Here is a 27,252-nt window from a genome sequence, read left to right as displayed (position 1 = left end):
TTAATTATTTTTTGACTAAAATATATTTGAATTGTCTCTTTCTCTCTTTGATAGAGATCTCTATCAGAGAAGATGAATAATGTTAAGAACAAATTTGGAAAGACAAATACTAACTAGTCTTCTTGAGGTATTGATTAAGAAACTAAAATGATAAATATTTTTATTGGGAAACGCAAAATTATAATGATTTTTTGTACACTCTTTTATCTATGTAAAACTATATAAAAGAATAGGTCGTCAAAAAGCCCAAAATGGAATCCTATATTGTTGACACGTCGCTTGAATAAGGGCAAAATGAGAATTTTGTAAAATAGGCTATCAAAAAGTCCAAAATGGACATCATATATTATTGACACGTCGCTTAAACAAGAACAAAGTGGGAATTTTGAAAAAAATTACTATTGAATATAAAAACCCGAGTGAAGTGGAGCAATCCGTGCGTATGCACGAGTAATCTATATCTATCTACCTATAAAACTATATAAAAGAAAAGACCGTCAAAAAGTCCAAAATGGATATCCTATATTGTTGTCATGTAGCATAAATTGGGGCAAAATGAGAATTTTGAAAAAAAAATTACTATTGAATGTAAAAACTGGAAAGAGGAAGAGAACAATAGGAGAAATGCATGGGACAGAGCGTACTGCGTACACGTAGCAACCAACAGGTGAGGGAAGGATCTTTGTGAATGTATATATACAAGTTTTGATGATGCCAAAGTATTCACTTGATGAGCTCAGATTGATTCAAAGTCAAACAAACAATATCAAGAAAAGATAAGGCCTTAGTCAATTTGTTAAAAGAATCTCATATTGATTGCTATAAGTTTTTGGCCTCAAAGTTTGTTTTAAAATGTTTTTATCAAAAGTTGATTAGATCAAAATAAAATATTTTTGAGCTGGTAATCGATTACCGGGTTCTATAATCGATTACCAAAGACAGAATGCACATGCCTTTTTGAAATTTTGAAATTTTGAATTTATTTGAATTCGAAAACTGTGTAATCAATTATCAAAGATTCTGTAATCGATTACTAGTGAAGAGATTTCAGAAAAACTTTGAAAAGTCATGACTCTTCAAAAATATAACTATGCAATTGATTACTAGAATCCTGTAATCAATTACCAGTGGAAAAATTTCAAAAAATATTTTTGAAAAGACACATTTCTTCAAGTTGTTTTTAACAGGCACAATAGAGCCTATATATATGTCTTTACTTCGAAAAACATTCAAAGATTTTCAAAAAAGAAAACTTAATTGTCAAAATTCTCTCAAAACAATTATTGGCCAAACACTTGTAAATCTATTGAGAATTTTTCTAGGATCTTTAATTTGTATCATCTACTCTAAAAGAGAGAAATTTTTCTATACATTTCAAAAACTCAATTGTAATCAAGAGATTGTTCGTCTCTTGGCTTGTGAGGATCTTGAACATAAGGGTGAGGGATCGCAAGGTGTGTTCAAAAGTTGTAAAGAATTTACAAAGGTAGTGAAAAATCTCAAGTAGGTTGCTTGAGGACTGGAGGTAGGCACGGGAAGTGGTCGAACCAATATAAATCAAGTTTACAATTCTCTCATCCCTTATCTCATTTATTTTATTGCAACTAATTTTATCTTGCACGTTTTAAAAGAGCATTATTAAATTGATTGTTGTTTCTTCTTCTGCATTCTGAATCGATTATATATCATTTAAAAAAGAGATTAAAACTTGTTAGTCGAAGAATTTTTAAAACTTAATTCACCCCCTCTCTTAAATTATTGAGGCCACTTGTCCAACTATCTTAACCTTTGATTTGTAGTGCCACGTGTTCTGTGAAGGATAGTAAAAATGGAGATGTCCATTTTTTTTAGTAATGGAGAAGATCCAAATCCTTTTATTCACCAAAAAATAGTTTGAAAAAAAAATAAAGATGATTTTTTATATTTTTTTCTTACAATTTTCATACTTTTTGGAGTATTTTACTTTTTAATTTAAGCACAATTTCAGTATTAAGACAAAAAAAAAAATAGTGGAGCAACCCGTACGTATGCACGGATATCTGCTAATTATCTCTAAAATAAATGTTCTCTTATTTTAGATTTTAACCGATGTTTTAAGAATACTATATTTTATTTTTGTTGAATCAAAGAACACTGGTTGGCATGACCCATTTGAAAAATATTATAATTATAGAAAAATTTCATATTAATATCTAAGTTTAACTAATTTTTTAATATAAACTTAAATTAGTCGATAAATTCTAATAAATAGGGACAAAAGATACTTACAATATCTATATTAATAGTTTGATTTATGTTACACAAAGGTTATATATTAATAGAGACGTTTCTAATGCTTAACATTTTTTAATCATTAATAAATTATACTTTATGTAATGAAAGTTTAGTTCATTTTCATGTTGGGAGCACAAAAATTTCTTGAACTTGGTTGAATTATGAAACTATCAAAATGGGTGCTAGATTGAAATTGAAAAAAAAAACATTCGCACGTAACTAAGGAAAATTTTTAAATTTAATACCAAAAGTTTCATTTTTAAGATATTACTCATCTTATATTAGGAATTCTCCATTGAGTTTAACTCCCAATTTAGCAATTTCATAGTTCTAGGAGCTATATGTTTTACAGTTTCAGGAGTGTATTATTTATTTATTATTTTACTTTATGGTTTAAATAAACATAAATATAACTATTATCTTACCCAAATTAGAAGTAGTATTTTTTTTTATAAGACACAATCAATAAATATCTCTTTTATATTAATTATTTTTATTACAAATACACTTAAAATTAATTGAATGATAAATAATTAAAAAGGAGAGAAATATTAATGACAAAGATAATTTAAAAAAAAGATATTATAAATAGGAGCAAAGTGATATTAATTTAAATGATGATATAGATCAAACCTTATCATCAAATACTTTTATGTGTTGTAAAGTTATTGTTTATTATTATGATATGAATCGATAATTAATTTAAATGAAAAATGTGTTTTTAATCTTTATACTTTCAGTCAAACGTAATCAATGTTCTTATAATTTCATATTGATGAATTTAATCTTCAAAATTAATTTAAATGAATGTGAATTTAGTCTGTTTTAATTTAACAAAAAAGAAAGAAAAAGATGAAGTCTTAGACATGAGGGTAATCCACATGTTTTTAAAAGTTTGGAGATCAAATTCATTGATATTAAAGTAGAAGGATCTTGAACACATTTGGAGAAAAATATAGGGACTTAAAATATTTTTTCCTTAATTTAAACAAAACAAGGGTGTCTAAAATGGTATTTTCAAACCGCAGACAAACAGGAGAGAAACATGTGACATTCAAAGTGTTGTACTGTGGAATATGCCACTCAGATTTTCACAAATTGAAGAATGATCAGAGTGATTCCATCTATCCACTTGTCACTTGGTATGATTTCTACTTTTTGACAATATTTGTGTTTGTTACAATAATGTTTTTTTATTAATCCAGTGTAAGAAGCTTGAAGTGCCTAATTGAGTTCATGATATTGGATGAACAAATTACAATTGTGGGATTGTTGGAGATGCAATATAGGTAGGAAGCAAAGTAGAAAAGTTCAAGGCTGGAGACAAGATGGTTGTGGGATGCTTGGTTGTGATAAGAGAACACTTAGGATTGTCTTGAAAGAAAGTATAAAGAAAAGGAAATTGACCCTAACCACGGCTTTCCGATAGAACCAACACTATGAAGTTCTTAACCCAAGAACAAAGGAAAAACTCTCACAATAGAGAAACTCTCAAATTTCATTAATCTTCAAATGCATTGATAGTTGCATGCTATAATAAATTCCCACTAATATGCATTTACCAAATGCATTGATAATTGCATGTCACTAAATGAAAATAAATTTCCACTAGCCACTAAATGACCTAGAACATTCTAGAAAATATTTATTAAGGCTAAGAGAAAATGAAAAGTCACCAGAAAATTCAACCAAAAAATAGTATGAAAACTACAAATAAAATGACAAAAATTGGACTTAGTTATTATCTAATCAACCCAATATTAATAGTCCACCAAAATTGATCAACTTGGCCCATGGATGCTACTTGTTTTGTAAATTGGGCTTCCCAAAGTGATTCTTCAAGTTGGCCTTAAAGCATCTTCATCATTTTGTAGGAAAGTGATCCAATTATGTGCAACCCTTAATTCAAATTGGTTTTCTTTCTCTTTGATCTTTAGAATTAGGCCTTGCAATGCTTGCTTCATCCTCTTAGTCTTGAACCTTGTCATAGAACCTCCAATCCCTTGTAAAGGATCATTAGATGGTTGCACCTCTATCATTCCCTCCCTCTTCAATAGGATTTATCCTCGAATCTGATATGTTACCTACATCATATAAAGATAGACCGGCCACATTAGATGTAGCACTTATGTTACCATATTCTCTTGGCAAGTCCAGCTTGTAAGCATAGTCATTTATCTTTTCCAGAACTTGAAAAGGCCCATCTCCTCTTGGTTGCAACTTGGATTTTCTTTGAACAGGAAACCTTTCCTTCCTCATATGAACCCAAACCCAATCTCCTAGTTCCAAAATAACTCTAACGTGACCCTTATTGCTTTCTTTGCATATTGTTCATTCTTCTTCTCAATGTTGGCTCGAACTTTTGCATACAACTCCTTGATATAATCTTTTTTTTTCTTACCATCAAAATTAGCATACTTATTAGAAGGCAAAGGTAAGATATCCAAAGGATTCAAAGGATTAAAGCCATACACAACTTCAAATGGAGAATATGAAGTAGTAGAATAAACAAGACCTATTATAAGCAAACTCAACATATGGCAAGCATTTCTCCCAGTTTTTGAAATTATTTTGAATGATAGCACACAACAAGGTGGTAAGTGTCCTATTTACCACTTCAGTTTGTCCATCTGTTTAAGGATGTGTAACAATGGAAAACAAGAGTTTTGTTCCCAGCTTATTCCACAAAGTTCTCCAAAAATGAGTTAGGAACTTCACATCTCTATCACTTACTATTGTTTTTGGTAGTCCATGCAAACACATTACTTCTTTAAAGAAAAGATAAGCAATATGTGTTGCATCATTGGTTTTGGAACATGCAATGAAATGCGTCATTTTATAATGTGATCCTTTTTGGATCAAGTGGCCTCGGAATAATTAAGAAGGGGGGGTTGAATTAATTATTACTGAACCTTTACTAATTAAAAATCTATCCTTCTTAGGCTTTTACTATGTTGTTAAGATAGTAAAGAATAGAAATAAAAACTTAACCAAAAGTAAAAGCGATAATTAAAGTGCACAGCGGAAAATAAAGAGTGTAGGGAAGAAGAAGACAAACACAAGAGTTTTATACTGGTTCGGCAACAACCCGTGCCTACATCTAGTCCCCAAGCGACCTGAGGTCCTTAAGATTTCTTTTCAACCTTGTAAAAAAGCCTTTACAAGCAAAGATCCACAAGGGATGTACCCTCCCTTGTTCTCTTTGGACAACCTAGTGGATGTACCCTCCACTAGAACTGATCCACAGGAGATGTACCCTCTCTTGTTCTCAGTCACAACAACCCAAGTAGATGTACCCTCTACTTGTACCACAAAGGATGTACCCTCCAATGTGTTAAGACAAAGTTCTCAAGCGCTTAATCCTTCGAAACTTTGTAAAGGGAAAACAAAAGAATTCTCAAGCAGTTAGTCCTTTGAAATCTTTTGTTTTAGGGAAAGGGAAGAATCAAAAGAATTCTCAGACTGTGTCATTTTGAATTCTTTGACAAGGGAGAAGGGAGACACAAAAGAATTCAGGCGGTTAGTCCTTCGTTCTTTTGGAAAAGGGAGAAGAGAGACACAAAAAGAATTCAGGCAGTTAGTCCTTGGAGAATTCTTTTTGGCAAAGGGAGAAGAGAATGAAAAAGATGAATAACACACTTTTGTTTTCAAGGTTTGGAAAACCAAAAAACTTTTGAAAGCTTTTGGTAAAGGAAGAAGAAAGAAGAAGAAGAAGTTCAAGAAGATGTTTAAAGAGATTCAAAGAATATGTGGAAAAGTTGTTTGTAAAGGTTGTCAAAGATTGTAATGAATATTTTTAAAATGCAAGTCAAGGTCTTGCTTTTATAGACTCTTCAAGTCTGGTCAAGAAAACCATTAGAAGAGTTATAACCTTTAAAAAAAACTGAAAACCATTGGAAGAGTTACATCTTTTGATTTTTCTTCAAAACTTGTCACTGGTAATCGATTACCAAATCCTTGTAATCGATTACACAAAGATTTTTATGAAAGGATGTGACTCTTCACAATTGAATTTAAATTCCGACGTTCAGATGCACTGGTAATCGATTACCAATATCTTGTAATCGATTACACCATTTTGAAATCAATTGGAACATTGTAAATTCAGTTAAAAGCTTTTGAAATCAAAACTTTGCCACTGGTAATCGATTACAGGAAACTGGTAATCGATTACTAGAGAGTAAAAACTCGGGTAACTTAGAAAATTTTGTGAAAACTCTTTTGAAAAAAAAAACTGTGCTATGTTTGTTTTTTGAAAAATCTTTTCAATACTTCCCTTGTGAAGTCTTCTTGATTTCTTCTCTTGGAACTTGAATTCATCTTTTCTTGAATCTTGACATCAAACTTCTCTTGATTCTTGAATTTGTTCCTGATTTAATCTTGAAATCATTCTTTGGGCTCTTTGTCAACATCTTTGTCATTATCAAAACTTCTTGAATCAACTTGATTCATCATCATGAAGCTTGCTTCTACAATCCTTACTAGGAGTGGATCGCTTGATGCCAGTCATAGAGTTTGGATGATGCCACTTCCAGAGAGGGAAGATAAGTCAGGGTAGACACCACAAGGATTACCTTGATAAGTCTGAGATTAGTTCAACAAGGAACACAGAGAGAAGCTCTCACAAAATATTCGCAAAATGCCAAAAGTTCATCTATTGAAAACGAAATCAATACATATAGTGTATCTGAACAAAAAATAGAAATAGGCATGGGCCTTCAAATCAGTTTGGGCCAAAATGACAAAGAAAAAATAGAAATATAAAAAAAAAACATATTTGGTATGGGCCTTCAAATTAGTTTGGGCCTTCAGCAACAATTAATATTCTTAGTAGTGCCTCTGCCTCTGGGCTTTCAAATTAGTCTGGGCCTTCAGCAAGAATTAATATCCTTAGCCAATTGGGCCTTGTTAAGTATGTCTGCTACCATTTGTTGGACGATACCCATTGGCTGTTTGGTCCTACTCCTGGTCATAGGTCCCTGTATTTGGGCAGTTTTAGGATTCTCATCATTTTACTAAACCTATCAACAACAAAAAATATATTGTCTTTATCACCTTGAGACCAAGGTAGTCCTAACACAAAATCTATTGAAACATCAGTCCATGGGTGATTAGGCACAGGAAAAGGTGTATAGAAGCCATGGGTCATGACTTTAGATTTTGCTTGTTTACATGATATGCACTTGTCATAAACAAATTGCACATCATGCTTCATGCTAGGGAAATAAAATTGCTCATGCATAATTTCTAAAGTCTTTTTCACACCAAAATGTTCCATCATTTTACCACCATGACTTTCTCTAACTAACATTTCATGCAAGGAGCACACATGCACACACAATTTATTTTTCTGAAACAAGAAACCATTATGTCTATAATAGTTCCCAAAAACATGTTTAGAATAAGAATCCCATACTTTGCCAAAGTCAGAATCATTAGTATACAATTCCTTCATAAACTCAAAACCAAACAATTCAATTTGCAAAAAAGTAAGCAAAGCATACTTTCTAGACAATGCAACAACCACTATGTTTTCCTTACCATTCTTGTACTTGATCACATAAGGAAACATCTCAATGAATTCCAACCACTTGGCATGTCTCTTTTGAAGCTTACCTTGGTATTTTAGAAACTTCAAACTTTGATGGTTAGAATGAATTATGAATTCCCTTGGCCACAAATAGTGCTATCATGTCTACAAAGCTCTTACCAAAGCATACAACTCTTTGTCATACATGGAATAATTCAATGCTGCCCCATGAAGCTTTTCACTAAAGTATGCAACTGGTTTAGAGTCCTGCATCATTACAACCTTTATTCCAACACCAAAAGCATCACGTTCAATTTCAAACGCTTTATCAAAATTAGGTAAACAAAGCAAAGGTGCATTGGTCAACTTATCTTTCAATAAATTAAAAGCTTTCTCATGTGCATCGATTCACTTGAACACCACATTCTTTTTTACAAGTTCATTTAAAGGTGCAACTAGTGAACTAAAGTTCTTCAGAAATCTTCTATAAAAACTTGTTAAACTATGAAAACTTCTTACCTTATTAGCATTCTCAGGTATAGGCCATTCCCTAATTGCCTTTACCTTTTCTTCATCCACTCTTATTCCTTTTGAGCTAATGACTAAACCCAAGAACACAACAAATTCAAGGCAAAAAGAACACTTTTTAAGATTGGCATGCAATTTATTTTCTCTCAAAACATTAAAAACAACATGTAAATGATCAAAATGTTCCTCTAATGTTTTGCTATAGATCAAAATATCATCAAAATACACCACAACAAATTTTCCAATGAAAACATGCAAAACATGGTTCATTAATCTCATGAAGGTACTTAATTAAACCAAATAGTATCACCAACCACTCATATAAACCATATTTTGTTTTAAATTTTTTTTCCATTCATCACCTTCTTTCATGCAGATTTGATAGTATTCACTCTTCAAATCCATTTTAGAAAACACAGGCGAACCATACAATTCATCGAGCATATCATCCAATCTAGGGATATGGTATCTATACTTTATAGTGATTTTATCTATGACTCGGCAATCTGTACACATTCGCCATGTCCTATCTTTCTTTGGAACCAAGATCATAGGAACAGAAGAAGGGTTAAGACTTTCCCTTATAAATCCCTTTTGCAACAACTTATCAACTTGAATTTGAATCTCCTTTGCTTCTTTTGGACTTGACCTATATAGACTGGTCAGTTTGGAAGTGAAGCACTAAGAATGAAGTCAATTCGATGCTCAATACCTCTTAAAGGAGGAAATCCATATGGAATTTCTTCTAGAAAAACATCAACAAATTCCTGTAACAAGGAAACAATCTCACAAGGCAAAGAAGAGTTAAGATCGTTAGTAAAATAAACATCCTTGTACATGAGTACAAGTAGTTGCTCTCTAGCCATCAGAGCACTCTCAACCTCTCTTTTCTTTGCAAATACACTCACTTTCTTGTTTTTGTCTTCTTTGTCTTTTTTTTTATTCTTTTCTTTCTTTTTCTCACTCTCATTTTTCTTTTCTTTTCTCTTTTTTTCTTGAATGCTTAATTGTTCTTCTATCAAGTTACACTCTCTTATAATTCTAATTTGATCGGCATAGGCCTTAGTAGGGCGGAGAGGTGTTAACACAATGATACCATTGTTCAAAACAAGAGCATATATATTTTTGTAACCATCATGGGTTACCTTTCTATCAAATTGCCAGCCCTAGAAGTATATATGCCCAGCGTGCATAGGTACCACGTTGCAAAGAACTTCATCCTTGTAATTACCAATGGAAAAAGAAACCAACACTTGCTTAGTCACCCTTATGTCTCCATAAGTCTATATGGATAGGGTGCTTTAATGTGGGCAAACCCAATTTCTCAACCAACAAGGGCTAACAACATTAATACAACTTTCACTATCAACGATCAAATTGCATACCTTGTCTTTTGTGTGGCATCTTATATGAAAAATAAGCTCATGTTGCTCCGAATCACCGTTGCATGCCTAGTAACAAGCATATCTCCATTTACATGTTCAACAACATCAACATCACTGCAATCCTTCAATGGTGGCATTTCATCATCACTTGAGCTCTCAGTCTCTGTGTCTCCATTGCCCAAAAGTATCATGACTCTTTTATTTGGACATTGAGAAGCAATATGTCCAACTCCTTGACACCTGAAACATTTGATATCACAAGATCTAGAAGATTAATTCATTTCCATTTTACCTTTAGGTGCAACAAATGAATTTTTGGACTTAGCTTCATCTTTTAACTTTGTCACAGATTTGTTGTTTTGCCAGTTTGACTTCCATGAAGAAGTGAAAGAAAATTTAGAAGTACTCTTAGTTGAAAATGTCTCACCACTTGAATAGATTTGTGCAACAAGTCCTCCATCTCCATATAATGATGCAATTCTACCACATCGGTTATCTCCTTCTTTAGACCTCCAATGAATTTGGGCATAGTTTCCCCACGGTCTTCTTCAACATTGGCTCTAATCATGGCTATTTCCATCTCCTTGTAGTAGTCCTTAACACTTTTCCTCAGAATAATTATGGCAATCAAACACATGTTCAACCTTTATCTCCCACTCCAAATACAACTCAAGATCGTTGTTACCTTGAAACGTAGGGATTGTCATCTTAATGCTCCCCAAATGATTATCTCTTCTTGGTTCACCTCTTCACCTTCTTCCATGACTTCTTGCATCTGAATACTCCTTCTCCTCCTCTTCTTCTTTAGAAGTTGACTGTCTACGACTTTTAGATCTGAATGGAGATTGTAAACTATCCAATCTCAAGTTTAAAGCTTGAAATTATTCATTAATAACTTTAACAAACAACTTGAGATCCACTCCTTCGTCTCCACTCATGATTAAAATTGTTGCAAGAATTGTGTAAGAAATGATCATAAATGGACAAATAAACATCCTCACACAAACACTCTCTCACATGTTTACACTCAATAATTTTTTTTCACTTGTGTTTCACTCCTTTTGGCTCTTTCCCTCAAATAATCTCACCACTCTTGCCTTTTACCACTCAACTCCTCCTTATGAACTCTTACGTAAGAACCCTTTGGGGTTGATTATGCACGACAATACACAAAAAATTATCAATGAGAACTTTAGTGAATAAGAACAAACAAAGCACAAGGAATTTACGAAAAGTGTTTTTCTAAGGAGAATAAAACCAAAGGAAGATTGATAGAATAAGAAGAAAATAAGAACAATAGTCACACTTTTTTTTGGATTTCGTTTTCATTTTTCTCATGTTTTTTTCACTTTTTTTTTCTGTATGCATGAATTTTTGTTATAATATATATAATGTTAGACAAGTGGCCTCAGATATCTTAAGAAGGGGGGGTTGAATTAAGATATCACAAACTATTCCCTAATTAAAAATTCTAATTTAATTTTAACCCAAATCCCAAGATTCCTTTTAAAATGAATTCCTAAATAATTATTCAAATTAAACTTACTGAATAGAAGCAATAAGCAATAATAAATAAAAGAGTTTAAGGGAAGAGAAAGTGAAAACTCAGTTTTATACTAGTTCGGCCACACCCTTGTGCCTACGTCCAGTCCCCAAGCAACCCGCTTGAGAGTTCCACTAACTTGCAAAAACCCTTTACAAGTTCTAAACCACACAAGGACAACACTTCCTTTGTGTTCAGATTGCTTTACAACAAGAGACCCTCGGTCTCTTAATCCCTTTTTAGAAATAAGATGAAGAGAAGAAGAAATCTCTCTTGAAAGAGATAGATTGAACAATGGAGCACTCAAATAATTCCTTATTGAATTGCAAGTGTATAGGCCAAGGAATTTTTTAAGAGGATAAGACAATTTTTCTTTTGAGAGGATAAGACCTTTTTGTTCTGAAAAATTCTAAGCAAATTCGTGTTCCAAGTCACATATAAATAGACCCTTGATGGTCATTCAAAAACCATTTGAACATATGTGACTCTTGAAAATTATTTTCTGAAAATCTCCTCTGGTAATCGATTACAAGACTTGTGTAATCAATTACAGGCTTTAAAATTTGAATTAAAACGTTCAATAACTACTGGTAATCGATTACCATCCAAGTGTAATCGATTACACATTGTAAAATTTGAATTCAAATTTCTAATGGCTGTTGTAAATATTTTCAGCTACTGGTAATCGATTACAATGCTCATGTAATATATTACATGCTTTCAAAAGTATTCAAAATCATTTTAAAAGCATTGCAGGAAGTGTTTTGGCCACTGGTAATCGATTACATCGTCTGGTAATCGATTACCAGAGAGTAAATCTCTTGTAAAATCATTTTAGCTTAAATTCATTGGCCAAACCTCTTATTGTTTCAACTTGGAATTCCCTTCCTAAATCTCTAAAGATTATCTTGATCATATATCTTGAATTTCTTGGACTCTTGTCTTGAATTAAACTTGTGAAGCGCATGATCCTTTGGCATCATCAAAACATCAAAATGCCTTTGCTTCTACAATCTCCCCCTTTTTTATGATGACAATTTAATTCCTGAAATCAAGATACAAGATAGAATATATACAAGATAGATCGTTCACTCATTCCATACTCCCCCTATGTTTTGGAATTTATGATCTCTTGATTTCTAAGCTTCTAATTTCTAAGCTTCTAAGCCCTGTTTCTCTCCCCCTTTGACAACATCAAAAAGCCAAAGTACGTGGTAATCAACATAAGGCAGAAAAGAAGAATCAAATATAACTAAAGTTCACATAGCCATTCACAAGTCAAAATCAAATATAATTCAGTCATAAAATACTAAGTGCCAAATACTGAAATATAACTAAAGTTTAGAGAATAATGACTTAAAACGTAGCCAAATACACAGCTTAAAATAAAAGATAATAATAATCTAAATCTAGGAAGGTGGTGGAAGGTCGAAGCACCGACGAAGATAACTCACATCCTCTTCAAGCTGAGTGATGCAGGTATCCATTCCTTCAAAGCGAGCATTAATAGATCTATTCGACCATCCAAGGAATCAAAACGTTCACCAACATAGGTGTGAAGGCCTCGTAATTCCGAAAGAACTTCATTCATGAGGGCTGAGGAATCATCTCGTTGAGGCGGAGGAGAGGGAGTACATTCGTCTTGCGGAGGTTGCGCGTCCTTCTTCAACCATTGCCCATCCATGTCCTTACGGTAGCCAAAGGAGGTTACTGCACCGGCACCAATAGCAAAGGAGCGTTTAACTAGCAGAAAAGGCTCCAAATCCAAAGGAATTTCAAAATGTCGAAGAAATAAAGTCACAAGCTGAGGGTAAGGGAGAGGTGCACCAGACCACAATGCCTTATGCATGCAGTAACAAATCAAATGGGCCCAGTCGATTGGACGACCGGTCAAGAAAGCCCACATCAGAATCAAGTCCTCCTCAGAGGCTTGAGCGAGATTAGAAGAACGAGGCATCAGAATTCTAACAATATTATAATGCATAATGCAACAATCAAATGTCAATGACCAGGCAAGCAGTCTGTCGGTCATACCGCCTGGTCAATGCAGACCATGCGGCAGACATCAAGACTAGAGTAATCAAACTTCCAGTCGTCAACAAGAGTACCCTCAAAAGGTGCACCCTGACTAGGTAGTTATGTCAGAGAAAAGAAAAGAGACTCATCAATAATCATAGGGATACCATGCACCACAAAAATTAAAGTTTCATCCTAAATTTTGAAGTTTGAGTAAAAGACTCGTACTAACTCATGATAATATGGTAATTTTAATGACATAAAAGGAACCAGACCAGTGTTTTGAAACACTTGATAGCAATCAAATTTTTCCCCATCAAAAAATTCAAGGTCAAGATATTTGGGATCAAGAATTTGACGAGATTGAAAGAGAGAGGAATACCGGATAGGTTGTTCATCAGATGAAAATAGTGTAGAGGATGACAAGGATGGTGGAATTGGTGCCGGGGATGCTCCGGTGGCTCCGGGACGTGGTGTTCTAGTTGTCGCAGCGGAGGTGGATGAACCCTTGCGCTTCTTGGATGATTCGGCCATTTGGTGAAGTTATTGAAGATTTCGATCGGTTCAAATGAAAGAGAATAAAAAAATGATGAAAAATGGGCTTTGTGGGAAGTGATTTGGTTGAGAAACGAGTGGGATATGATGTTTGGAAGTTTTGGGAGAAAGGGGGCGCCGCAACTCGTGATTTTCATCACTGCAACTTCTGAAACGTGGCTATTTGTAGAAGATGACATTATGTAATGGATTACAAGGTTTGGTAATCGATTACAGGAGTACTTAGCCTTCTGGTAATCGATTACAGGATGCGGTAATCGATTACAGGCTATTTGTTCTTGTGTAATTGATTACACGTAATGGTAATCGATTACCAGAACATGAACTAGGCTTTTTCCTCTAAAAATTATCTATGTCTATGCTAAAAACATCTAACTATACCAATCATTAATACTGATACTCATTTAATTCAATCAAACAAGCATTAATCACATAATAATACACCAATCAAACACAATCAAAATCTTATAATCAAATACAATCAATCAATCATTAACCATAAATATTTCAATCAACCAATCAATCCTTATCTATCCAAATCACTAATATCTAAGAGGCCTAATTCTCTTCTAATGGAAAATAATGTTTCTTTGGGGAGAGGTTTTATGAAGATATCAACAAGCTGATTCTTTGTATCAACAAATTCTAGCATACAATCTCCCTTTAGAACATGATCTCTTATAAATGGTGCCTAATTTATATATGCTTGGTTCTAGAATGTTGAACTGGATTTTTGGAAAGATTAATTGCACTTGTATTATAACACCTAATAGGTATATGATCAAGAAGGATTCCATAGTTAGAGAGTTGTTGCTTCATCCATAGAATCTGTGCACAACAATTGCCGGTAGAAATATATTCTACTTTTGCAGTGGATAAAACAACACTATTTTGTTTCTTACTATGCCAATAGACTAGAGCAAATCCAATGAATTGACAAGTTCCACTTGTACTCTTTCTATCTGTTTTAGAACCGGCAAAGTCTAAATCAGAGTATCCTATTAAGGTACATGTGGAATTCCTAGGATACCATAAACCTATATTCATAGTGCCTAACAAATATCTTATGATTCTTTTAACGACACTAAGATGTGACTTTTTAGGGTTTGATTGAAATCTAGCACACATACACACACTAAACATAATATCAGGTCTGCTAGTGGATAAATAAAGAAGGGATCCGATCATACCTCGATATTGCTTAACATCTATTGACTGACCGGTTTCATCTTTATCTAAATAGCAAGAAGTGCTCATTGGTGTAGCCATGTGCTTAGCATTTTTCATCCCGAATCTGTGAATTAACTCTTTGCAATACTTGGATTGATTGACAAATATTCAAGTCTTGGTTTGTTTAATTTGTAATCCAAGAAAGAAATTGAGTTCTCCCATCATTGACATTTCAAACTCATTTTGCATGTCATGAGAGAATTCCTTGCACAATAATTCATTAGTAGATCCAAAAATAATATCATCAACATAAATTTGAACCAATAAAATATCATGTAATTTTCTCTTTATGAAAAGAGTAGTATCTACTTTGCCTCTAGAGAAATCCTTTTCTAAAAGAAACTTACTCAGACGATCATACCAAGCCCTAGGGGCTTGCTTTAAGCCATATAGCGCCTTTTTTAATCTAAAAACATGATTGGGCTTGTCTAAGTTTTCAAATCCAGGGGGTTGATCTACATATACTTCCTCTTGAATAAAGCCATTTAAGAATGCACTTTTTACATCCATTTGAAGAAGCTTAAAGTTCATTATGGATGCATAGGCTAATAACATTCTGATGGCTTCTAATCTAGCAACTGGAGCATATGTTTCCTCATAATCTATCCCCTCTTCTTGATTATATCCTTTGGCGACTAACCTAGCCTTATTTCTAATAACTATGCCATTTTCATCTAATTTATTTCTAAACACCCATTTTGTTCCAATGATTGGGTAGTTTTCAGGTTTCTCAACTAACTCCCAAACATTATTTCTTTCAAATTGGTTTAGTTCTTCTTGTATAGCTATTATCCAATTTTCATCTATTATGGCTTCATTTAAATTTTTAGGTTCAATCATAGATACAAAAGCCATGTTATTGCATAAATCTTTGAGAGAGTGTCTAGTTGTTACCCCTTTTGAGATATCACCAATAATGTTGTCAATGGGATGATCTCTTAAAGCTTTCCACTCTCTTGGAAGATCATTATTTGCTTTGACTTCTACTGGAGGATCTTCATTGCTTCCTTCTCCTTTTCCTTTAGAATCTTGTCCATGAATGTGCATTTATTCTAAATATTCTGCAATATCATCTAAAATATCCTTTCTTGGAGAAATAACATTAGACTCATCAAAGGAAACATGAATTGATTCTTCAATTGTCATTGTTCTCTTATTATAAATTATATAAGCTTTACTATGCAAAGAATATCCAAGGAAAATTCCTTCATTTGACTTAGCATCAAACTTTCCTAAGTTTTCTTTTCCATTGTTTAATACAAAACATTTGCAACCAAAAACATGAAGGTGTAAGATGTTTGGTTTCCTACCATTGAACAGTTCATATGGAGTTTTCTTTAAAAAGGGTCTTATTAAAGCGCTATTCATGATATAGCATGCAATATTGACGGCTTCAGCCCAAAAATATTTTGGAAGAGGAGTATCATTTAATAAGGTTCTAGCAATTTCTTCCTAAGACCTATTTTTCCTTTCAACAACTCCATTTTGTTGAGGGGTTTTAGGTGCAAAAATGTTATGTTCAATGCCATGCTTATCACAAAATAAATCAAATTCTTTATTTTCAAACTCACCCCCATGATCACTTCTAATAGATATAATTTTGAGATTTTTCTTATTTTGAATAACTTTTGCAAGTTTCTTAAATGCTTGAAATGTATCATTCTTATGAGTGATAAATAGTGTCCAAGTATATCTAGAGTAATCATCAACAATGAAAAGTGCATAATAGCTTCCACCAAAACTCATAATTCTAGAAGGACCAAACAAATTCATATGTAATAATTGTAATGGTTGAGTAGTTGAAACAATGTTTTTGGATTTGAATGAGACTCTAGTTTGTTTTCCCTTTAGACATGCATCACACAGTCTATCTTTTTCAAATTTCAATTTAGGCAAACCAACAACTAAATCTTTTGAAATTAATTTATTTAAGTGTTCCATGTTTATGTGAGCAATTCGTTTATGCCATAGCCATGGATCATCATCTTTGCTAAGAAAACATTGATTATTATCTAGTTTTTGGCTTAAGTCTATCATATAAACATTGTTGACTCTATACCCTATATGCTTTATATTAGTATCATGTTTATGTTCAATGAGACATTTTTGAGAATCAAATGATACTAGATAGCCTTTATCACATAATTGACTAACACTAAGCAAACTATGCTTTAGGCCTTCAACAAGTAGAACATTCTGAATGGAGTTTGAAGAATTAGTACCTATTTTTCCAACTCCAAGAATTCTACCTTTGTTGTTGTCACCATAAGTTACATGCCCTCTTTTCTTGGGAGAAATATGTGTGAACTTTGATGCATATCCCGTCATATGTTTTGAACATCCGCTATCTATGTACCATTTCTTCTTCAAAGATACCTACATGATCAAGTTTGAGACTTAGGTACCTAAACTTTATTGGGTCCTTGTGTGTTAGTGTTAACTGAAGATCCTTTTGGGACCCATATCATTTTAATATTGTTGTAATTTTTCTTAAAATAACATGTAGATGTGCCATGCCCTTTTCTTCCACAGTAAAAACAAGTGATGAAAGGAGAATTATATTTTTGTGTGGAAGCAAAGAAATTTTTGTAAAATTTTTGTTATTTTTCAGGTTTATATCCTATTCCTGCCTTACCAAAGACATATCTTTGTTTTCCTAATATGACATCTAAGTTATTTTTACCAATGGAAAATTTAGCAAGTGAGTTTTTCAAATCTTTAATTTCTTTTTCATACTTGCTACAACAGTTACATGAATTAGATATTACTTTTTCATCAGGAATAGTAGAAACATAAACTTTATCATTTGATTTAGAAATTGAAACTTCAGTTTTAAGATGATCTAATTCTTTATTTAGTTTTGAAATTTCTTTTTCTAAATCTGAAATTGTTTTCTTAGAAGATGAAACTAATTTTGCAAGTTTGATTGATTCTCTACACAAATCAGCAAATGCATCTTGTAATTCATCAAAAGAAATGGATAAGTTGTTATTTGAAGATGTTACCTCTTCATCACTTTCATAACTTTTAGCCATTAGACACAGGTTTATCTCTTCATTTTCTGAATCCTCGGGTGATTCCATATCATTGTCATCCCATGTGATGTAGGCCTTCATCTTCTTTTCACTAAAATTTTTCTTTTCAGATTTCTCCATTCTTTTCTTGAAGATCGGGCAATCAACCCTCAGATGTCCAGGTTGATTGCATTCAAAGAATTTTGGAGTAGAGGATGAATCTTCTGTCCTTCTTTTAGATTTAAAATTTGGTCTCCTTTAATTTCCTCTGATTTTCAGGAACTTGTTGAACCTTTTTACAAAAAGGCTAAGATCATCATCTTCATTCAAATCAATTAAGTCTTCCTTATCACTTTCTTCATGGAATAAAGATGAAGCTTTAAGAGCAATTCCCTCTTTTTCTTATCATTTTCTTCGTGTTGATTTAATCTCAGTAGTTCCATTTCGTGTTCCTATAACTTTCCAAATAGTGTAGCAAGAGACATGTTAGATAAATCTCGTGATTCAGTAATGGCTGTTACCTTAGGTTGCCATTCTCTGCTTAAACATCTCAATACTTTATTTATGAGATCTTCATTTGGAAAATTTTTCCCTAAAGATGCAAGATGATTTACTATGTGTGTGAACCTCTTTTGCATGCCTTGTATACTTTCATTTGCATTCATCCTAAATAGTTCATATTCATGAGTTAATGTGTTTATCCTAGATCTTTTAACATCTGTTGTGCCTTCATGTGTTACTTGTAGGGTATCCCACATATCCTTTGCACTTTTACAGTTTGATACCCTAAAGTATTCATCCATTCCAAGGGTAGATGTAATTATGTTTTTGGCTTTTAAGTTAATTTTACTAGTCTTCTTTCTTCCTCACTCCAATCTTCCATAGGCTTTTCTATTGTAGCATTTCCAGCAACCATGGTGGGAATATAAGGCCCTATTTCTATGGCTTCCCAAATGTTTAAATCTATAGCCTCTATGAAGATTTGTATGCGGGTTTTCCAATAGTGGTAACCCACTCCATTAAAAATGGGAGGCCTATTAATTGAATTGCCTTCGGGGGACAAGTAGTTTGATGGGGCCATTAATTCTTGAAGCTTCTAAACTTTGTACAAGAATGAAGCTCTGATACCACTTGTTAGACAAGTGGCCTTAGATATCTTAAGAAGGGGGGGTTGAATTAAGATATCACAAACTATTCCCTAATTAAAAGTTCTGATTTAATTTTAACCCAAATCCCAAGATTCCTTTTAAAATGAATTCCTAAATAATTATTCAAATTAAACTTACTGAATAAAAGCAATAATAAATAAAAGAGTTTAAGGGAAGAGAAAGTGCAAACTCAGTTTTATACTGGTTCGGTCACACCCTTGTGCCTATGTCCAGTCCCTAAGCAACCCGCTTGAGAGTTTCACTAACTTGCAAAAACCCTTTACAAGTTTTGAACCACACAAGGACAACCCTTCCTTTGTGTTCAGATTGCTTTACAACAAGAGACCCTCGGTCTCTTAATCCCTTTTCAGAAATAAGATGAAGAGAAGAAGAAATCTCTCTTGAAAGAGATAGATTGAACAATGGAGCACTCAAATAATTCCTTATTGAATTGCAAGTGTATAGGCCAAGGAATTTTTTAAGAGGATAAAACAATTTTTATTTTGAGAGGATAAGACCTTTTTGTTTTGAAAAACTCTAAGCAAATTCGTGTTCCAAGTCACATATAAATAGACCCTTGATGGTCATTCAAAAACCATTTGAACAGATGTGACTCTTGGAAATTATTTTCTGAAAATCTCCTCTGGTAATCGATTACAAGACTTGTGTAATCGATTACAAGCTTTAAAATTTGAATTAAAATATTCAATAACTGCTGGTAATCGATTATCATCCAAGTGTAATCGATTACACATTGTAAAATTTGAATTCAAATTTTTAATGACTGTTGTAAATATTTTCAACTGTTGGTAATCGATTACAATGCTCATGTAATCGATTACATGCTTTCAAAAGTATTCAAAATCATTTTAAAAGCATTTTAGGAAGTGTTTTGGCCACTGGTAATCGATTACCAGAGGATGTAATCGATTACCAGAGAGTAAATCTCTTGTAAAATCATTTTAGCTTAAATTCAGTGGCCAAACCTCTTGTTGTTTCAACTTGGAATTCCCTTCCTAAATCTCTAAAGATTATCTTGATCATATATCTTAAATTTCTTGGATTCTTGTCTTGAATTGAAGTTGAGAAGCGCATGATCCTTTGGCATCATCAAAACATCAAAGTGTGTGGCGTCCCCAAAATAATGACTGGTTTAATAGTAATAATTTAAATATCAAAAACCATGGTAAATTTTTTTTTCTTCTTTTTTTTTTCTTCTTTTTCTTTTTCATTTCTTTCTCTCTTCACAATAATTAGGTTCAGAAGGAAAATCCTCACTATAGAGTCCTGAATGGCCAGTTCACAACTCTATTCGGAGTCATTTCTTTCTTACCACTCATAATCTCTAAACCATTTTGTTGTTTCAAAGGAAGAGTATACCAGCCATTACTTTAGGTCGTCACGTGAAAATAATAAAATAAAATACGGTCGGTAAACTCTTTTGTAAATAAAGTTTGCTAATGCTTTCTTTTCAAATAACAAGGTTAAACGTAAGTACATTCATCATTTAATAGTTGTCCAAAATATGAGAGTTTTACAAAATACATAGTGTCATCCAGAGCAAAGGTGTCCACAGTGGTGGCTTCAGCCACATGTATACAATCATCAAATTCCTATACAATAAGTCTACCCATACAAAAACAAAAGAGTAAACCTAACAGTCAGTCCTAGATACACCCACCCTAAAAAAGTATATAAAACTAGTCCGAAGAGCTGTCTACTATGATGAAGAGCCTCCACTGATCGCCATCTCTCCCGGGCCACTATCCTCCGTAGAGTCTGCCTGAGATGCCGACATGACTTCCTCGGGAGAATCCATCTCAGGAAGTGGGTCCTCATCACCCTCTAGAAAGTCAAGAGCATCCACAGCAGGCTCAGGAGGTAGTTCCTCAAGATCCTCCTCAGGGTCTTCCTCGGATGACGTTACCTCGATCACTTGGACTGACTTCACTAGACGATATGGTGTAGGCGTGGATAGTATCCACTCCACAGTGCGCTGAAGCGTGCGCGCGGGTTCATCTGGATGCACCAATGAAGTAGCCGGAAATCGAATCGTGCCCCGAAATCGGCACCTCGTGTTGCCTTCGAGGGTCTCCCAAGCTCCCTCTAGGCACTCCATCTCCACTCGATCATGGATTAGCTGCGCCACCATCACGATCTACAAGAAAGAAAAGAAAGGGGTAGACTCTTTCACGTGATATCTAACTACGTAGCAACACGATGCGTCCCATAACACTACATGCAAGTAAAAAGGGTATCTCTAGGCTTTTCATCTCTGGTAATCGATTACACAGCCTTGGTAATCGATTACCAGAGGCCACACTCGAATCACACAGCTTCAGGACATGAAAACCTGAAAAAGGCACTGTGTAATCGATTACACATACTTGGTAATCGATTACCAGTGACCTATTCCTTTGTGTAATCGATTACACATACTGGTAATCGATTACCAAAGGCCTCCACAATCTTCCAGTTCCCTCTTTAAGCCTGGTAATCGATTACATCCCTTGGTAATCGATTACCAAAAGCTCTCCTAGCTTCCTGACCTCGTTTTCAAGCCTGGTAGTCGATTACACCCCTTGGTAATCGATTACCAGAGGCTCTCCTAGCTTCCTGACCTCGTTTTCAAGCCTGGTAATCGATTACACCCCTTGGTAATCGATTACCAGAGGTCATCTTAGCTCCCTGCCTTCACTTTTGAGCCTTGTAATCGATTACCCACCCTTGGTAATCGATTACTAGAGGCCATAACCCATATATCACACAAGATTCACAGCTGGCCAGCCACCACACAAGCCTCCTTGTTTTGTGGTCTTTGTTCCTTTTATCTGTTGACTGCTAGGAGCTCGCCTGTTTAGGTACATCACAGGTTCTCACTGACTAACTATGCTCGGGTTGGGTCGGGATTGATCAAGCTTGGTTGTGGGCAATAGCACCCCACCTGACGTCCCCAAGGTCTCCTAACCCCCGCGACATATCTCCAGGTACCACTCTGTGGTCAACGAATAAAAGCAGGAAGTTTCACCCTTCTACACTTCCTCGTTTCAAGCTTGTAGGATTATGGGGTATCCATCACATGTGGTACTAGGTGGCGGTCGGGCGATGGTGCAAAACAAGTTTTTCCACATCCACAAATCACGTATAAACCCACCATCCCCTGTTGCCCACCTCCAACTGAGCTCACGTACTCCCACGTAGCCCATATCCTCGTTTCTCCCAACACCGGGTCCTCATCAATCCTCCCAAGCTTCCCCAACATCCAGGTAATTCAACATCCAAATCATCACAAACTAACAAACCAAGCAAAACAGGGCAAAGGCAGAAAACTCTGCCCAAAACTCAAACCAAAATCACAGCTTTTTCTCACTTAAAGACCCCAGTAACATTTCCTTTGTTCCAATTCGTTAACCGTTGGATCGACTCGAAAATTTTACTGGAAGTCTCTATTACATAAGTCTACATTTTGACCGTTGGGATCTACTAGCAAACATCCAGAACTCATTCTGTACTACTCTTTCCACAACCTGCAAATACATAGCATTTTTCTGCACTCAAGCAAAATTCTGCTGCACATTTCAACAGCAAAATTCTGCATAAAGTGCAGATTTCGAAAACCACTCTTTCCCTCATCCAATTTTGCCCAAATTGAATCCTACAAGTCCCAAATCATGTACCAATCATGTCTAAACCAAGGACAAGCTTCAGACCAAAGCAACTCAAAATCTAGGTATCCAAAACCCCTCAATTTAATGGATTTTCAAGGTTTGAGAAGTGAAATTGAGAATGAGGTAAATTTGGAGCAAACTCTCACCTCACACAAGTCTATAACATCAATTTAAACTTGCTCAAACTGGATTTACACCTAAAATTCCACCGAATCAAAATTTGACTCCTCAACACCCAATTTTACCCTAGAAATGGCTCTTTGTTCACTTTGGTCATTTGTTTTTCTCTCTAGCACAGCCCAAACTTTCTCATAAGTCCTAAATGACATTTCAAGCTAGGATTAACTCACTTTAACCTCCAAATGCCACTAAATCCAGATTTGGCCTTCCAACTCTCAAAACTCACTCTTTTTCCACTCATAACACCATATTCTCACTTTCTAACCCTAGGTTAACTCTACCCTTCATCTCTAACAGCTTTTCATAAGCAATTTCAACACATAAACATCACAAGCATCATCATAAAAACCCTAAAACTGAATGGGTAAGCTTAACTCATCCAAACATGGCAAGTTCAACATGCTTTCAACAAATTTCTTCACAAATAACTATCATGAAGCAGAAACCTAGCAAAACTACCCATCATATCTCCCAAAACCCAATACCCACGAAAATCAAATGAGAAAGAAGTCTACCCAAACCTGAAATTTCGAGGTCCCACACGTAGAGATGCACTTCACGACTCCGAAAATGCCTTCCTTTCACGATTTGGAGCAGAAATGATGACCAAAGGTTGGAGCTTTGTTGGAGCTTCAATGGTGGAGGAAGAAGAAGAGAATGGCAACGTGAGAGAGAGAGGAAAAGGCTTCTAAAATTTTGGGGCTGAGTGAGGAGAGAGAATACAGCTTTTTAGTTTAAAAGAAAGGCTTTTTCTCTTTTCTATTATTTTATTATAAACTATGCCACATGTCTCCATTTGAGTGGAGCAAAAAGGGCCCACTTTCTCTTTTGATGTGACCCATACACAGCCACAGAAAGTGAGAAAAATCTGACCCTTTTGAAACACTAAAATCCTTCCTCGGTTTGCGTGCCGTTTCTCTGGTTCCAGTTCCTCGCATTTCTCTGTGCCCGTCGGGGCCAGTTTTCGAAAGTAAGCAATATATATATCAAAATGCTCAGAGTGAAACCCCAAGCGTGGTTCAGAGGTTGGTTTTGTTAAATTTTAAGTCACACGCAAAACGATGATTTTTAGACTAATTAATTAAGAATTAACCTATAACCTCCCAGTTATGGATTTCTCTTCCTTAATTAGCCTAACCCGCGTATCTAGCCCCCACTATTCCTACTTCTACCAAGAACATATATGCATATACACTGAATAATACTTATATATATATATAATCATTCAAAATACACCGTTTACAAAAATTCCGGGTAGAAATTTCCAGGATGTCACAAAGTGCCTTTGCTTCTACATATAAAAAGAGAAGACAAAAAGATATTGATATTAGATAGAATTCAAAAAAGAAAGATACACTCAAAGAAGTAGAACAAAGGAAGATGAAACAATAATATAGAGTCAAACAAAAGAGAAAGAACAAACAAAAGAGGAAACACACAAGAAGAAAGAAAACACAAATGATGGATAACACCTGATTTCAAGAACCGAAGCTCAGATACCAAATTATAAGAGAAAACTTATGATCGTCTTGAAAACAAGTACAAAGAAAAGGAACTTGATCCTAACCACGACCAACACTATCAAGTTTTTAACCCAAGAACAAAGGAAAAACTCTCACAATAGAGAAATTCTCAAATTTCATTAATCTTCAAATTTTGTCTTTAGAGAGTACAAAAGTTTCCTATTTATAGGCTAATCTTGAAATGATATAATAAATTCTCACTAATATGCATTTACCTAATGCATTGATAATTGCATGCCACTAAATGAAAATAAATGACAATAAACATAAAAATAAATTCCCCTAGCCACTAAATGACCTGGAGCATTCTAGAAAGCATTCATTAAGGCTAAGGGAAAATGAAAAGTCACCAGAAAATTCAACCAAAAAAATAGTACGAAAATTACAAATAAAATGACAAAAATTGGATTTAGTTATTATCTAATCAACCAAATATTAATAGTCTGTCAAAATTGATCAACTCAGCCCATTGATGCTTATTGTCTTGTAAATTGGACTTCACAAAGTGATTCTTCAAGTTGGTCTCAAAGCATCTTCATCAATTTGTAGGAAAGTGACCCAATTAGATGCAACCCTTAATTCGCATGGGTCTTCTTTCTCTTTGATCTTTAGAATCAGGCCTTGCAATGCTTGCTTCATCCTCTTAGTCTTGGACCTTGTTGTAGGACCTCCAATTCCATGTAAAGGATGGGCTGATTGCACCTCTATTAGGTTAGGTCTTGCAAGTCGTGCCAAAACTGTGTCAACAATGTTGAGAATCATTGCCAACAAAAGATTCTCGCATATGGTGCCAAGTACGTGGATGACACCATTACGTATGGGGGGTTCTCTGACTTCATGGTTGTAGATGAGCACTTTGTTGTTAGCATTCTAAGTGGCCTACCTCTTGATGTTGCTGCTCCTTTCCTTGGTGCAGGCATCACGGTGTATGGTCCTTTGAGATATTTTGGGCTTGATAAACCTAACATGCATCTGGGTGTGGTTGGCCTTGGTGGATTAGGCCATCTAGCTGTCAAGTTTGCAAAAGCCCTTGATTTGAAGGTCAGTGTCATCATCAGTACTTCTCCAAATAAGAAGAAAAAAGCCATACAACATCTTGGAGCTGATTCCTTTGTGGTCAGTAGAGACCAAGAAAAAATGCAAGGGCCTATTATTAATTACTGTTAACAATTGTTTTTCTTTGGCGTCTTGGTTTTTGAAAATGGTCCACCCCCATGATTTTAGTTGCAACATCTAAGTTTTTCAAGTGGCTGGGACCTCAACAAGACCATAATTGTGACCGCATTTGTCTATAATTTTTTTTAATATCAAGAAATGTGACAAAACCTTAACTATGATCGTGATTGTGACCTCAATTTAAAACCTTTTGTTTAATAGTTTTCTAAGACATTTTTTTTTAAAAGGGTTTTCTTAACACCAACCTTTATTAGAAAACAAAATATAATACATAAACTTTCTTACTCAAAATTCTTCCACTCTTAATTGCTTAAAATTAGTCCTAAAGGTTGGCATTAACAAAATCTTTGAAAAAAATAATTTTCCTAAAACAATTTATCCTGAACATGCATCTACACAACAAATATAATTGGACAACTTATAATGTTCTTCGATAACTATATATATAGGCTGCAGTGTGCACCTTGGACGGTATAATTGATACTATCTCAGCAATGCATCCTCTCACGCCCTTGATTGATCTGTTGAAGTCTCATGGGAAACTTGTAATGGTTGGGGCACCTGAGAAGCCTTTGGAATTGCTACTCCCGTCTTTAATTATGGGTATGTATGCAAAAATATTTTCATTGATTTATGTTCAAGTTATCACTCACTTGAAGGTAGAGTTCACATGGATAGAACAACCAAGCACACGCATTATTTTATCTCAATTCCCTGACAAGGAAAGAGATATTTTATCTTGAAAATTCATTTGTGGATTTTTCACCATGATTTTCATATGCTACTTTCTTTGTAGTAAAAGCAGGAACTTTTTAGTATAGAACGCACTGCTGCATTTTTTGAAGATTAAAACCAAATTATAAAGCTTAGGACTTAGGAGTATTTCATATTATTGGCAGGTAGAAAAACTATAGCTGCTAGCTACATTGGAGGAGTCAAGAGACACAAGAAATTATTGATTTCGCCACTGAACACAATGTTAGACCTCAAATTGAGGTAATTCCTATGGATTATGTGAACATAGCAATGGAGCGTCTCCTGAATGCTGACGTTAAATATCGATTTGTGATTGACATTGGGAACATATTGAAACCTTGCTATTAGTTTTGGGTGATCGAGAAAATAAAGAGTGACCACTGACCAAGGTAAAGGGAACACTACAATAATGCAAAGCTCTCTTGAGAATATTAATATTTCTTGTATGATATTAAGAAGTTTAATTTAATAGATTAAGTAGAGTGTGTGAGTATTATAAATCTTTTGTCTTTAATTCTTATCCATAAAAAATAATATTCCTTGTATATTTGTCTTATAGATGTTTTATTTTGAAAAAAGGAAATTAAATAATTACATTTACTAATTTTCACGTGGCATCCATGTTATCATATAGGGGAATTAAATATACATTTAGAAGAAACTCTTAACTTATCCCTCAAAGTTCCATGTGTTGGCATGTGTTTTAATTTTTTTAATGATTTAAAG

At 34.3% G+C, this 27,252-nt stretch overlaps 1 pseudogene; it reads left to right on the top strand.

Annotated features, from left to right (window-relative positions):
• Positions 1 to 3,282: 3,282 nt before the first annotated feature.
• On the top strand, positions 3,283 to 26,919 carry LOC114420612 (annotated as a pseudogene).
• Positions 26,920 to 27,252: the final 333 nt, after the last annotated feature.

This window comes from Glycine soja, chromosome 7, assembly GCF_004193775.1.
Source record: "Glycine soja cultivar W05 chromosome 7, ASM419377v2, whole genome shotgun sequence".
Classification (NCBI taxonomy): domain Eukaryota; kingdom Viridiplantae; phylum Streptophyta; class Magnoliopsida; order Fabales; family Fabaceae; genus Glycine; species Glycine soja.
This window is presented reverse-complemented; position numbering and strand designations above follow the sequence as displayed.